The following is a 16,429-nucleotide window of genomic DNA, read 5'->3' as shown; positions in this document are numbered from 1 at the left end:
CTCATAGTCATCATACACCTGTCCTTGGGATACAGCCCTTTCATCCAATTTTCTTGTTCCACTCCCCACATTTCTGGGGTTCTGTGATTTTTTTTCTGCTTCCTAACAGATGTATCAAGAACCTTATGTGCTCACCACTTTCTTTTTTAATTTCTTAGAAGTGTTGAAGTTTTTGTTCACAGAATACTGCATGAGAATTACATTTTTCTGTTAAAAAAAACCCCACAACTTTGCAAAGATGTCATTTTTATGTGACTATTTTAAAGAGATGCAGATGGCAAAAAATTGGAGGAATCAGCTATGGGGTTTGTTTGATTTTCTGAAACAACTGTTGCTTAGTTTGTGAGGTAATGAAGTCTCTACTAAAAGCAATACATTCACTTTTTTTCTATTAATAATCCTCCTTCAGATGATTTGCTAAATCCATCCAGGTATTACACGGTACAAACTTTTTCTGATACTTTGATACAAGTAATTTTTATTACGTGGGAAGTGTAAGTCCATTCCTGATAAGCATCATTCGGTTAGATCCTAATACTGTGCACTTGGACTTGGAAAAACAAATCTTCCCTTGTGCTAGCTGCAGTGGATAGTGTTGCAAGGAAATGACAGATTAGGACAAATTTACTTCTATCCTCTTTTTGTGACAACTCAGTAAGAATAAGATGCACTTTCAAGTAAACTAGGCTTTTGCAATATTTTGTGGCATCTGTACATGAAAATGCAGAATTCACCCCAAATAGTCTTCTGGTGATTTAGTCACTGAGAAAGAGTCCCAAACAGTCAAGACCTGAGTCTTAATGAAATTAAAAGTTTGTAAAATGTTCTTTGATTAAATGTGCTTTAAAACAAAAGATTTATTCTCACGTGTTGGCATGTCTTTATTGGCACCATTTATTTACTTTTTATAGGAGTGAGAGCATGACTACTTTTATGCCAGCACATTTGATTGTGTACGACTTACTTACACTTACAGGGATCTATTGTTACTTTTAACGAAAAATAAAATTTCTGTAGAGTGTTTAGTTAACTCTCTGTTGAAGTTAAACAAGACATATCTTTGGAAGTCTCTTAAAGGATTATTTCTAATGGCACCATTGGGACCCTTGCTTTGCTTATAAAAATATATGTGAATTTATAAAGGATAATGATACAATTATCCCAGAATAGCTTCAGGAAAAGCCATCATACCTCTTTCAGAGGAGGTGCACAGCTATGGATAGCAGCAAATGTTACTGTTCCATGGGCAGACTGGCTTTTATTTTCAATGTGAGACATATTCTCCTACGACTTTCAAGGGTCAAAATTAATTCCCTTTAAATCAAGATTTTGTATTTCCTAAGTGGAATTAGTCCTTATTCATATGGGTACAAGACAAAGAATATTCTTAGCCAGGATTTTAATATTGCCAGTGATGAATATATGAATGCTTGAGGTCTCTCAGAATTCTTAGATCTTTGAGAGACAGACTCTCAAAGTCTGTCCCAGTTTAATCCAAGAAATTGCAAACTCGGTCTCATTGTAACAAAAGAAAATATATTCATGGGCCTTTTTTTCTTTTCTAGATCAGGAGTTCTGTCCTCTACATTCCCACTAAAGCTTTTCTGCAGAGTCCTTATAGAGATGAATAAACCTTGTTAAAACTTAATTACATGTTGTACTAAAAACACATCTGGAAATTACATTTCTCACAAGTTGGTGTTCAATTGTTAACAGTTATTTCTGTTGACTCCCCAATGAGCTGCTTATGAAGATGGAGGGACTCTCAGATGGGCAGAACTGAAGCTTGAGCTGAAGAGGGTCTTTAAAAGATCCTCAGTTCTCCCAGCATCTTTGTGTATATAAACCTGGAGTCTGGTTGTCCTTCTTTACACCTGGTCCCAAGCATGAATTACTGTAACAGCATCTCCCCTGACAGTGAAGTGCTCCCTCAATAGATGTGAGCTTATTGTCTGGGTACTGTTGCTAGGAAAAGCAGCTGATCAGGGGGCCAGCACAGCAGCCAGTTGATGTAATACATGCTTGATAAATCTCTTATCAGAGTCTTGCACGCTTCCAGGAACGCTCACAATTCAGCTGGATTTATCAATATGAAAAAAGCCTCATTCTTTCTTCATTGCACTCACCTGTTGGAAGCTGGCCCCACAGAGCTGGGTTTTAAAGCTTGAAATCATCACTGTCATCTCCTGCTATTCCTGCCCATCACACAGTGGCCGAGGATGCAGCAAAGGAAATGCCATGTCAGGGAGTGTTTTCCCTCTGAAGCTGTTCGTTGACGTGAGCAAGGCAGAGTGCTTTGAGCTGCTGTTCTCCAGCCCTGCACTCCTTTGAAGGCCTCTCAGGTGCTCCCTGCAGTGAACCATCTCATTCAGGGCAGAAACAGAGGAAAACAGGCCATCAGAATTGAAGTGGGGACAAGTCTTTGGCATAACGTTGAACTGCAATTTTCTCTTCCCAAGCTTTCAATAGGGGACAACATTCAAAGAAGAGGAGAAGGAGGAGTATTTTATTTAGCCACCACATAATTTTGATTAATGCTATTTAAGAATATGAAAACAAATTAAATTCCTTAATTTTTATAAAAAACTCCCATGTTAATTATTGTTAAGCAAATCATGTCATTTCCTTCAATTCCTTATGCAGTAAAGAGCTTACATCAGTCAAAAGGGAGTATTTCTTTAATAAAAGACATTCTTTAACAAAAATTACATTCTTTTCTCTATATTGCCAAGAAAGATGACCAAAGGAAAGCCTTTAATCTTGGAGAAAAATCTAAGAAAAGTGTTTGCTAGATATATTAGTGGCCTGCTGATCCATGATTAAGCATCGCTGCTCCTTTTTGCAGCTGTTGTGTAAACTGCAGATTAGCTCTCAGATACCTTTCAGGAAGGATTTGACGGATGGCACTGGGTTGCCCTATCAGCCCCTACACCCTTAAATTGAGTGATTACTGAAGCAAAGGGGTGGCACCCCCTCAGCTAACACCCTGGCACACTCTATACACCTTGGCACTTCTTGGCCTTTCAAATGTTTTTTCAAAGCCTTGGCCATCGGGGTGCAATTCAAAATACCCCGTTATGTGCACCCTTCTGAGATGGAGGGATCATCGAGGGGATACTGCTGTACTGAAGATCTGAGCAATTGCACACTTTTAAAATTTGACTGGAGTGATACTGGGATAAGTCATTTTGTAAGGATGTGAACGATGTGAAAAGGACGAGGTGATGTGCTGATTACCCTCAAATAAGTGAAGCTTTCCTGTGTGCAAGAAGTTCTACAAAGCCTTCCAAAATCTAGTTATATAGATTTTAACAACTGCCAGTGCAAACTTTATAAATTGAAAGACTCTGGGCATATTTGCCCATGCACATGTTTGTATCCTCATGTCTTTGATTTATTGAACCACCAGTCTGCTGCTAATAGAATAATTATTGGCCTGATTCTTTTTTTTGGGGGGTGGGGAGGGAGAGGAGGGTTGTTTGGTTTTTTGTTTTATCAAATACATCTATCTCAGTTGTGAAAAGTTGACTGGAACAAGCATGAACTGTGGAATATTTGGGTTTACAAATAGCTTCATCAAAAAGTATCACTATTGTATCGATTTTACCGGGACAATTTTGTAACTTGGAAGATCCTTTGTAACCTTAAGAAGGTTCACAGTACAGCAGGGGACAGGGCAGAGGAGATCAAGTAGAAAGTGAGATGCACACTACACTTGGGGAGGCTATAGCAGCTGGGCATTGCATTCTGCTGATTTGCAAAGAAACCAGTTTATACATCAGCTTAAAGATAACTTGGTCATCTGTCACAGGGCATCATCTTCCTGCAAATTTACTTTGTCCTTTCTTTTCACTTACAGTCCCTGACTATTGAACTGCTGTGGTTTAATTGTGCAAAACTGGGGTTCAAGATTCAAGGTATTGCTCAGATTGTTCTGCAGTAAACTCTTCTGATTCAGCAGTCTCAGCAGGAGGGAGCCCATGGATGCCAAACTAACCCCATCTCTGCAGCCAGTTGGGCCATCACATGAAAACAGGATTCTTGCTTCTGGATCACTCAGACAGCTCTGTTGTTCACATGATTTTTTGGATGTGTGACTGCTCTACTTGTCTTTGATTTCCCATTTATACTTCTTGCTAATTTTTTCATGGCTTGCAGAAGACATTAGTTTTATGTCTTCTCTGCCCTTGCTGTCCCCACTCACATAAAAGCTTCACCACAATATGCCCTTTTATACCTTAGTCATTCTTGCTTACTGCTCTACAAAGGGCATAGCTGATCCTGGGAAGTCTTTTTCTGTGGCATGCTGATGTATTGTGCTTAATGTATTATCAACAATGACAGAGCTGCCTCAGGCAACTCCAGCAACACAGAAAGCATAGGGGGTTTTATACAACAGTTCTTTTGAAAACAAGTGTATATATCCCACGCAGAAAACTTTCTCCCTTTGGTTTCCTGCAGGTCGAAGCAGCAGTTGATGCTACACGGAAAGACAAGCCAAGGAGACCTTGCTCAGGTAAATCAAACCTGAAAGCAGAGGTAACTATGCTGGAGTTTATTTGTGCTGTCCATTTGTGTAACACTGCAGGAGCTTCATGCAGCACATACAGAAAGCAAGTTCTAGAAAGTTCTACCCAAAAGGGCAACCCTGCTCTCATTTCCAGGGCTGTGCTGTAAGGTCCACTCCTGCTACTGCATTTGCATGAGAAAGCAAAAAAGCCTTGTTGTAAGGCTGCACGTGCTAATTAGTTCAGGGAAATAGGCATTTAGAAAAACTTCACATTCCTTGCACACAGTGCAGGTCATCTTGCATTTACATTTGTGCTCTTACAGTTGCAAGATGTCTCAAGTCTGAGACAGGGATGCTGTCCCAAACAGATTTTTAAATTTTTTTTATTTTTAAAAAGTCCAGAGTGAGTGTTTTTCTTGACAAAGTGTTGGTAGTTCTGTAATTCTGGACATTAGGAGTGCTAGCATAAATCCCATACATATGTTTCTAAATGAAGAGTCCAAAATAACCTTATACTCTGATCACAGTATAAAGAATTATTCACGATTCAGAAAGAAACCAATCTTTCAGTGAGTTTCACTTAATTTAGAAGCTTGTAATGAATAGGAATTTTTAATCTGTTTGAAATTGCCTTTCAAACTGAGCTCTAGCTATAACCAATCCTTCTGACTAGCTGGGTATAGTTGGAATGCCAACAGCTAGAAATACAAGTGCACAGTGCTCTTCTGTCCTCACAATATACTTGAAATCTCTGTATTTTGGAACTCAGCCAGAAATGTTCTTGCATGCCTTCTCCTCTCCTGACCTCAGCTGTCATAGTGAGCCCCAGCAGCACACAGGAAAGCATCTTGGTTTTCCATCAGACTCCATTTTGATATATCAGAGACGAAGAATAGGGTTTTTTGAAACATATGCAGTGCTGCATGTGTTTTTTGTCTGTATTTCTACTATGCCATGTGTACATATCACCATCTAGGAAACTGGTACAGACATTTTTGGAGCTAAGGGAAAGGGGGAGGTTTATGAATTACATCTTTTTCAGAAAAGAGACCATGCAGAATGCTGCTCAAATTGCTCACAGGGCTGAGAGAGGTATTTGGTAGGCCACTGCTGCATGGCAGAAGCATTCCTCCCAAATTGTGGACAAAGCTTATACTTAGAAAATTACACAGTAAGAATAAATCTGCAGCTGACCATTTAATCCATTTGAATATTTTTTACAATGCCTGTCCTACTACCATGGTGAAGAGAGGCAAACTCAGGCACTGCAGTGGGAGAGAGCAGTGTTTAACAGGACAGAAAAGAACTGCATGCCACCAGCCACGTATTTTCTCTCTACTTGTTTGGTGGGTGGGGAGTGTCCCTCTTGTTTCTGTTTCTTTTACCCCTGAGCTCGGAAGTCAGCATGAGCAGCAACAGGCCTTCACAAATGTGCTAAGGAGGAACCTCTTGGGTTGGCTTCTCAACATGCCTAATCTTTTGCTGACAAATTGGTGTCAGGGCCAGAACTTAATGAAGTCTTCAGAGAAAATTTTTCAGCAAATCAGGGGATCTCAAAGGTGTGGACTTGCAGTAAAACCAGTGCAATACAATTTATCTACTTTTACTTGTCTTTTGAAAGGCTGAAAGTTCAGCTTTGCAGCAAATTGTAAAATCAACTTTCAAGCTGCGTCCACTTTATTATTTTTCAGGTTTCCTTACATTCCAAAAAAAGAGGCCAGAACAGTAGCTTGGAGTAATTTGAAGTTTATCTCCCACTTATACCTTCAGTCTTGTAAACTTCTTGAGCATCTCTGTTACACCGCTCAAGAAAATTACCTGCACAAAGCTGTCCGAACACATGTATGGAATGTATGCAGACAAACAGTATGTCTGTGATTCCATTTCCCTCTGCACTGTGGAGCTGGATTCATGTCACCAGGTAGGTGCCACCCTTTTTCCAGAAGAGCAGTAACAAAATTTGCTTCCCTGTCTGTTGAAGAAACTCAGGAGACACCATGTCTTCCCAAAGCACTTAGTTTCCAGTGCTGGACTGATGTTTCTGTCACCACAGAGGGCTTCTGATGCTTGGGTAGGACCATTTATGGGATTGGCTTGTGTACTGCAGAACTGTTTTGCTTCCTTCAGTCAGATGTAGGCAGGACAAGAAAATGGGCAGCACCTTACTGTGCTGTTCAAGATCAGGACAATAGTTGTAGAAATAGGGCTGTCTAAGTAAGTTGTTTTCCTGAGCATTATCAATTTAGAGGGAAAATATAAACAGTGTCTTGATTCTGGAGAAATTAGCGTAAACTTGCCACCTTTGGTTTTTTCTACTGAAAAATATGTGGGCAGAAACGTTTTCCTTAATTCTAGGAGCCAAGGGGTTTTTCTCCATTTGAAAACAATAAGGTTTCAAATGAATTGGTAGCACTAATCTCCTGGTAGAAAAACACCTTTACTAAAAACCACAGGCCCATTGGCCATCTCAGTCTATAGACCAGGAACTGAATGCACAACTAAAATCAGTAACTTCTTGTCTGATAGAATAATATATATATAAGGAAACAGAAGTTCCATATGCTGCTGCTGAGCCAAGAGCTGGCGGGGAGCATTGCCCTCACAGCACCCCAGAAATCAGGCTGGTTGCTCTGGCTCTGAAAGACAGACCTCAGCTGGCCAGAATCAGTAGGAAGTGCAGATTCGCTTGTATAAATGCAGGCACTAATCTTTGAAAGTTGCTGCTCTGAACTGCCTCATTTGCACCAGCAGTAAAACAAGGCAATAGAGTTAGTCCTGGCTGGTGAGGAGACGTGAGTCCTACATGTAAGTCCAGCTCTGTTACTGAAAAAGTGTTACTTGCTCAGATGTGAAGGGAGAAGGGCTTAATTCCTGCTCATACCTCTTGTTTAACTTACATAAACGCACAGTGGGTGTTTGGAAATCACCTTTACTAGATGTATTTTCTGTCTTGCCAAATTTCACGTTGTAATGAACAGTCAAGAAATCCAGACGTGCTCTGTTACACTGAGACTATTTTAAAGTGGCAGATGTTCTGGTACACTCTCAGGACAGGACATTTCTGTATCTTTGGTATTGCTTCATTGTTTAATGTCAAGGAATTTGATTTTCTCAACATCATTGGGCAAATTTTATGAAACAGGTAGTTGGATACAAGTAAATATTAATGCACAGCACCAATTCCTTTCTTCTGATTCCTGTTCTGGTTTTATACATAGGACCTGTGCAAGTAGATTTTTACATTAAACAGATTCCTTCTTTGAAAGCTTACTTAGCTTTCAAATTTAGATTTGAAAAAACATAGAAGGAATGAAATTAAATGTTTCTTTTGGATAGCACACTGACAAAGGAAAGGAAATCCCTTGCTGCAGGATATTGCAGTCACAGGTCATGACTGTTTAAGCAGGAGTTACTGCCATCCAGAGGAGAAAAGCCATAAGCTGTCCTATTTCATTATTTTTTAAGCATAGATAGGTAAACCTAAATTGTTGATTCCGTTTATTTCACATTAAGGAATCAAAGAATAGAGAAATATTATAAATGTACCCAGAGGTATCTGTGGGGTTTTTTGATGTAGGTATTTATGAAACGAAGTTCAGAGCAACACTGGGAAAGCACTGTGAAAAACACATCCACGGATGAAAAAATACCAGGTCAAAGCCAAATTTATTTTCCTCTCTTCATTTAAGATATTTAAGGAATAGATTTCAGAAATACCTGTGCTAGGTTTCAAGCTTTGTACACAGTCCAAAAAGTGGAAAGGAGATGTCTATCCTGCGCCACTCACATCCCAGGCCTCTGGTGACACACAGGCAGAGGGTGTACCTTGTCACAGGGAGCTCGGTGAGACACGAGTGGGGATGCTGGCAGGGCTGGGCATCCTCCCTGCAGGGCACAGGGCAGTGCCGGCCTGGGAGGCGGCGAAGGCACCCAGGACCCCCAGGGTCTGCTAAATCAGGAGACTGGGAGATGTTGTGGGCTGAAGGGATTTTTCACAACTCTTAATAACCGAACTAGGAGAAAAAGTCTGTGTGTCCAGCTCCAAAGAAAAGGTCCCTCCCTCTTCAATCCCCCTTTCCCCCCAAACCAACAAAAACACTGTAGAAAACAAGGAATAAGGGATTTGGGCGGAAAGGGGGGAATGGGAAGTTCAGCATGTCCCTGAAGGCAAAAAAAATAAAAGTTCTGAGCTGAAGGAGAAAAGAAAATCTGAGGGGAAAAAAAATTTGAATTTAGTGCTTTTTTTGGACAGTCCATGTCCAATCACGAACTGTAAAAAATCCAAGAATGGCAGTTCATTTTGCGCAAAGACCAATAATGAAAATCCTCCCAGGACAGGTCTTTTTAAATATCTTATAGAAATTGTAGTTCAGGATCCTTCTAAACTTTATTGCTTCAATATCTTTTTTCTTCATCGGGAATTAACCTCCAGGTGCTCGTGTCTCTCCTTACGTCCATGCAGGATGCGAGAGGCGGATGCAGCCATTCCCCGTTCCCGGCTGTTCACGGGCGCGGGCAGCGACCGCTTCCTGAGGGGGCCGAGCCGGGCAGGCAGCGCCCCCTACCGGCCGCGCCGCTCCTGGCTCCGCTCTCGCGGCGGGACGGGACCCGCGCTGTGCCTCAGGTACCGGGCCAGTGCGGGCCGCAGGTGCCGGGCCAGTGCGGGCCGCAGGTGCCGGGCCAGTGCGGGCCGCAGGTACCGGGCCAGTGCGGGCCGCAGGTGCCGGGCCAGTGCGGGCCGCAGGTGCCGGGCCAGTGCGGGCCGCAGGTGCCGGGCCAGTGCGGGCCGCAGGTACCGGGCCAGTGCGGGCCGCAGGTGCCGGGCCAGTGCGGGCCGCAGGTGCCGGGCCAGTGCGGGCCGCAGGTTTGTGTCCGAAGTGAAGCAAAAGCTCGGCCAAGGCGTGTGGGCGTGTGCTCGCCCGTACCGGCGCAGAGCTGGGGAAGCGCGGCTTTGGCCGAAGCCGTGGCGTCACAGCGGAGGCGGGAGACGGCTGAATTCCCGGACTAAAGCTGCAGCGCATTTGCCATTGTGCTGCTGGGCAGCGGCGTCTCCTCCAAATGATCATCAGAAGGAAGGGGCACTCCAGGAGGGAAGATTTCCCCATCGGAGGTTAATTCTCTTGAGTTTTAGACCATCTCTTAAGACACCTACTTCTCTTTCCCGGTCAGATTTTACCCACAGGGGTAGCAAACATCTACCCCAGGGAGCAGAGCAGAGCCCAAATCCTCTGGGAATGCAACCATCTATTATCAGAGGTATCCTCATGCTTCATATGCGAACACGGTGCCCAACCTTGTTAAACAAATTAATTCTTTCCTCAAGGGGCTCTGCTTAATGGAGGGATTTCCAGAAGGCCCCAAGCCTAAGACCCGTGATATGCTTGCCCTAGCCCCAGATTTATTTGTTGAGGTAGGAGGGAGGTCAAAAGCACTGAGCCTTCCATTTCAATAAGTTATGTGCCTGATGGCCTGCTGTAGGAAGAACTATTGATCTCTTCTTATAACTCCTGTTAAGAGTCCTGTACATATCGACAATCCTGGAACACCCCACATTTAAACACTAGGAGTGCCAAAGACAACCAAGCAAGCAAACTTTCCTTCTGACAAGGTATTTTTGGTTCTATTCTTTCCAACAACATGTAAGAAAGCTGAAGTTTTACTAGTTTACACCCATTCAGAGTTATAAAATATTCCAAGATAATGGTTTAGGATTTTTAAACAAGTTATGTTTCCTTCTCCTTCTGTATAATGCTGAAACTTGAGGGGAAGGGGGAGCCTCTCCATTACTAAATAGTTTTTTGTCAATAACACTCATAGTCCATTAAAAAGTCCATCAGAATACCCTATTGATTTCACTCAACTACCCAGCCCACAGAAATTTAATGAAGTTGGTAGTGAGACAGGACAAGCCCCCGGGTTTTTGCTGCTTTACCAGTTACCTTCACTATAGCATCATGTCATCTCCAGCTTCATCACAAGATGATTTATTTCAATGGCATGTGAGGAGCAACTGCCCTTAGAGGCAACAGATAACCTTAGAACAGCATCATCCAAGAAAAGCAGAGCACAAATCACTAACTATTGTTTCCAATTAGAAAAAAAAAAAAAAAAAAAAAGCATCAGGAAGAGCCATGTTTTACAGAGCTAAAATTATGTATTATTTCATGTGGTCTATTTTTTAAACATTATAATCCAAATAAAACAAAACTGAATTTAGAAATCTGTTTTAAAACCTGAAAGAAGCACTGCTGAGATGTAAGGAGGTGTATGGGCCAGTACCCAAAATATTGGATATAAGTTTCCACCACATTCATCAAACCAAGTCCATGTAAACTTTGAATAAGTTTGGCAAGAGCCATAGTGGTTTTGTTTTTACTGCCATATAAAGGAAGAAGTCCCTTGTGAATTGGATATCCCTTTGTAATAGGCAATATCACTGTGGTAAAATGTGTTTATATGTCTTAAGACAATCAGGAATTGAGACAATTCTTTGAAGACAGTTTATGGTAATAATTTCGTGACTGTTTGTTAAGCTGCCTGGTCTGCATAGCTGCCTACATGGGTGGGTGCCAATGAAAGCAGCAGTATTAGGTGCTGCCAAATGAAATCATCACCTGTTTTCGTGCCCCTTCCCAAAGCCTGCTCCTCACAGGCAGCCTTCGGCACATAAACAAACGGATGAATCATCTTGCCAGCTCAGAGGGTGACAGTGAAATTAGAGTCCTTCTCTGCTCAATGCAGCAGTTCAGTCATTTGAGACAGGAAATCACTTTGTGTTGGGAAGCAGTACTGGGTCAATCTCAACCAGTTTCTAGAGCAGTGGAGGGCTCAGGTTGCAGCAGGAACAATGTGATTATGACGGGCAGGAGGCAGAATAGGAGAAGTTCCAGCAAAAACTCCATAGAATGTAATAGTAAATGTTGCTGTTGGTGTAGATCTTTAATGTGTAGGTAATTCAAAAAAATATACCAAGATTCATTCTACAAATCCAATAAGCTCCTAGAGCTGTTTCTATAGAATTCTATTCAATGTGGTAGGATTTTCCTATACAAATACTTATCTGTGCCCTGCATCAATCACCCTGAGCATAGTTCTACAGAAGTATCTGCACAAATAATGATGTAAAGGAGGAGATACAGAGAAGCAGAAGTTCTTTTTCTCTCCCACCTTCATCAGCTGCAATATCTCACTATCAGTGAAAGCTGGCAGAGGGACAAGTGACAAGTTGCCAAAAGATAAGGAAGGCACAGACTGCTGAGGAGCACTTTGGGAAGTATCTCCTGTGAAGGATCTGCACCAGAGCTGACTTTGATTCCTCTTTGTCAAGGCAGAGGCTAAACTTTGGAGTGGTGTCAAGTCTATTTTTATGATACTAAGATCTCCCTGGAAATTTATGAGACTCTCTCTTTGGATTTAAATTATCTCTTCAGGAAGTGTGGGTTATAGATCAGTCATTTTAAGCCAGCTGACCTCAGTCACCTTCAGTGACAGGTAACCTCAACTTAAAGTGAAAGGATCCCTAGGGTCAGTGGTTTCTGCTGAAGGACGTGTGTGTGTGTGTATGTGTGCACTATCAGAATACTCAAATAAGAGAAATATGATGCAAAGTGAGGGCATTTCCTTGCAGACACAAACCACTAAACTGATGTAAGAACCCTTGACATTTAATTCTGGACCATTAATGCTTCCCAAATGGTCCAGAATTAAGTGGAATTAAATTCAATAGTGAATCCCACTTTATATGATGATACAAGGCACAATAGAAGTTACCTGTTGAGTGATAAAGGAGCTAACCAGTATTTGAGACATTTGGGTTACTCATAGCAGACTTTAAAAATGGCCTGAAAAGGTGCTGCCTTTTGTACAGCTCATTATAATTCACCTGTAGAGCTTCATCATTTTCATATCCATTTCACATGCAAGAACTTCCATGTCAAGCTGTAAGCTTGCCTCAAATATTCAGGGTGGGTTCATTAAATTCCCAACAGCAGTCAAGGGTGAAAAAGCCACTTGTCAAGCTCAACCTGCTCATCGATCCACCTGCAGCTATCCTGTGTGTCTGACGGGCAAGGAAGTGTTCCAGTGTTTCCAGTGTCTTTGCAAGGCTATTGCCAAGCAGCAAAGTCCCAGGAATGTTAGAGAGATTGTGGAAGGCAGTAAACCACACAGTGCATTTCTGGAGTGAGTTTTCTAAGCAGTTCATGATTTTAAAAACTCAAATCTCCATCCACATTGCAATTTAAGCATTTGTAGCTGTTCTGAACAAGGGAGAAATTAGGCAATGCTGGATTCTATTACAGGAGAGTTCTTTGATGCCCTTTTCAAACACTATCCAGATACTCCATCTGAAGCTTTCATTTAGAGTAAATACTACAAAAATCAGCTATCTGAAAGAAATTAAAAGGATGGAACATATTCCTGGCTGTTAGACATCTGAGAAATCCAGAAGTGGATGATGCCAAACTATCTGTCATATGTGTCCTTTAGCCTTATTCTCCTGAATGAAATGTGGTTACCACAAAGGATATTTGCAATTGAGAAGGAGAGATCAACTAGATTTGGCTTTCCTGAATGTGGCCTGTCTCTTAGCAACTGTTTTGCAGTTTCTATTACAAATTTGAAGGAAAGGTTTTCTCATTAACAATTGTCAGGTTACATTTTCAGCACAGAAAAATTAAGGATATTGGGGTAAGTTTCAAGCCACCATTTTAGAGTTTTTAGGCAAGCACTCTTGTCAACTGATTGGAATTACACCACAGGCACCCAATATACTTACGAGACCATTTACGGATGTGCTTCTATTTAACCAATCCTTGAAGTAAAAATTAAATAATCAAAATACATTTACATACCAAATTAAAAGAATATATGTTTTAGAAGATATTATAAATACATAATTAATATAAATATATAGATATAATATTACTATATTTAAATATATAATCCCAATCTTGTAAAAAATAAGACAAAAAATTGCATTTCAGTAAAATTTAGTAACAGTAAGGGAAACTATTCTGATTTCTTTAGGTCCATTTTCAAATCATAGATAATTTAGGCTGAAAGAAACTTCTGTAGATCATCCAATCCCCTTCTCAATGCAGGTCTTATTACTTCAGGTTGCTTGTGCTGTGTCCAGTCCACTGGAACACTCCAAAGACAGAGATTCTGCAAGTTCTGCTGAATGCTGATTGCTGCAATGCATTGGTAAGAAAGCAATCCACATGCAAAAATATTCTCCACTTTTCTGAACACAATAGGAAATGTTCCACTTTCTATCAGAGGACATTCTCACTGCACTTTATGGGTTGCATATAGTACCTTACAAGAATCAGATGACAGAACTTTGTTTATCTGGGGGGATCTAACAGGTGCCAAGAGGTGCCTCCTCCATTTAGGTTTGCATGAGCCCACTGTGGAAGGGATTAAAGTACCTCAGGATTCAAAAGTTAGCACAGTAAGTAAAATCTTTCAGTTACTCTGAGATTTACAACTGGTTTGTTCCCTTGTTTACAAAATTACTTGGTTTTTTACCAGTTAAATCCCTCGTAGGCTTATTGGGGGGAGGATAAGAATCTGAGAATTGTCACTATGACCAGTATTTTAAAGGAGTCCCTTAAAAAGTGTGCAGTGATTTGAGTCATATCTTTTAACAAATTCTGGAAGCATCACTGCTAGAGCCACTGGCAGCCCTTCCCAGTGTGCAAATCCCCTGTGAGTTCACAACCCCTGTGCAGACCTCTGCAAAACTGGGGAGCAGAGGTTTTTCCTCATCTCTCCTGACCTGTTCTACCTCCTTCAACCTCCATCCCTCTTCTGTGCAGAGCTCAGGCCAGGAGAGCCAAGAAAGCACTTGTGAGTATTTTTGTGGTAAAGTTCTGCTTTCAGAAACATGCATCAAAGACACAGTTGATGCCTTCTGTTTTGGTCCAAGTTACTTGCAAAGGAGAGGTCTGGATCCAGACGAGTGCTGGGAGCCTCTTCTTCCATCTTCCTGGGAGACCTGGGCTGCACCAGATCAGATCCCCTGCCAGAAATGAACGTGGGGTGTTTTGTTTAAAGTGGGAAGCTGATAGTGTTGAACCCATCTATTTGAATAAACCAGCTGGCTGTCCTCTTGCCATCCCTGATGTAAATCTATACGGTATTGTGAAACTTTATTTATTTTAAGCTTGCAATATTTACTAAAGCAAACAAAAAGGGTTCTTTCTAACTTCCATAGCATTTTTTCTACTGAGCTATTCGTTGGAAAGACATGTTCATGTATAATTAAATGTGGCTTGCTTAAACCTTTGCAGTTGGTAGCTTAATATGTATTTTGTTGTGCTTTGAGTACAAAGGCTATATTATGCTTTTGTTGGCATCCTTGCTGGTTAGAATGCCAACTGCATAATTTTGTTCTCTGCTATATGTCAGAATTCAAGTGCCGAGGGCTCAACAGGTGGTGCTGGGATAAAGTTCTGGCAAATCAAATAGGTAACACGGTTATTTCTTTTGTCAAATTATAATTGAAAACAGAGACAAGTAAAATGAAACTCACATTTTCCTGGTGCAAAAGAGAGACTAGAATTAAACTCAAATCAGTTTCCATGACAAATACACATTACTACTAGAGCTTGATCTGTAAATAAACATGCAACACCTTAGTTTTGATGTAGAATGATTTGTTCCCTGTAAATTTAAACCTTAAGCATCAGTGCTTAAACAGTAACAGAAGGCCAGAGTCCTCCATGAATCTTCTGTCTTTCTTGTATGTATTTTGAAGAAAATGTGCCAAAAGCTTCAGAAAATCTTTGACAAGATTTAAATCTGGAAATTCACAGAATTTGAGACAATCTGTAATATATAACTCAAATGTTTAACATCAAGAGTTTCCTGTCATATTGTTTTCTAATCATTGCTATACCCATGCTCCCAGAAGAAAATGATAAATACAGTGGAAATTCCACTGAATGTGCTGAATGAGGTGCTGCTCATTTTATACTTGACTTGGATAATGTTTATTAATCCTAAAATAATAAAATTGGGATAAAACTGTCTAGAAAAAAAATGCAACAAATCATATATGCATAGCTTGGTTTTCCAAAATTGCACATAAAAAGGCCCGTGCACTTCCAGGACTATCCACTTTGCTATTGTAGCCAATCTTTTTTACACCAAAATGTTTTTATTTTCCTCTGAGGACCTATTCAAATCTAATCTAAATAATCTTATCTACAGTTCCAATGATCATTGTGGTTTTATTTAGTTTTCTGTTCCTCCTCATTTAAAGACCTTTCTCCTAAACTATACATTTCTCAACTCAGAGTTTTGTTTTATCAGATCTGAACCCATCGTCCACTGGGGCAGCTTCCTGCAGTGGCCTCCAGTTCCTTAGGCTGTCACAAACATCTTTCTATCCCTTTCGAGCTCTTAGTTTATTCAAGGCACTGCCTTTGTCTGGGACCAGATGGTGCATCCTCTTCTTTCAGTAACTCATTCCATAAGTGATGAGGAACTAAGCAGCATGGAAAAGGGGTAACACATCAATCCAGAAATGTTTTTATTTGCACCTTTTGCATACCATGGTTGCTCTATTTTAGACCTGGCAGAATGCATGTTTCTCTCCCAGGCTGTGGCTGTACTGCTGAGTGCCGGGGCTGCGGGCAGGGGATGGGACACACCTCACAGGACATGGCCTGAGAAGCTCCTGAATATGGCATCAGAAATTGCTGGACGTGACAGATCACAAGGTGACACAAATGTATATATGGTGCTGTGAGGAATTCCCAGGTGGTTAAGGAGTAGTTATGTGAGGAACAGTGGAATTTCAGAGAAAGATGGGGCTCTGTGCTGAGGTTGTTTTGGGGTTTGGGATAGTGCAAGGCCAACAGTACTCGGTAGCCATATCAGCTTACCCACACAAGGCTGAGGTCACCTTGA

General features: G+C 41.1%; 1 long non-coding RNA gene across 2 annotated transcripts in view; it reads left to right on the top strand.

The window, feature by feature from the left end:
• Positions 1-16,429, top strand: part of LOC104695410 — a 56,801-nt gene that overhangs the window by 9,949 nt on the left and 30,423 nt on the right. Inside the window, exons 5-8 of one of the 2 annotated variants that reach the window (XR_005602524.1) lie at positions 3,860-3,917; positions 4,462-4,516; positions 6,202-6,431; positions 13,627-13,714. This is a non-coding gene — a long non-coding RNA (uncharacterized LOC104695410). Of the gene's footprint in view, positions 1-3,859; positions 3,918-4,461; positions 4,517-6,201; positions 6,432-13,626; positions 14,801-16,429 lie in introns of those variants that run through there. The other variant, XR_752864.4, reaches the window with a different exon arrangement.

Source organism: Corvus cornix, chromosome 8 (assembly GCF_000738735.6).
Source record: "Corvus cornix cornix isolate S_Up_H32 chromosome 8, ASM73873v5, whole genome shotgun sequence".
Taxonomy (NCBI): domain Eukaryota; kingdom Metazoa; phylum Chordata; class Aves; order Passeriformes; family Corvidae; genus Corvus; species Corvus cornix.
Note: the sequence above shows the minus strand (reverse complement) of the source record. Positions and strands in the feature narration are given on the sequence as shown.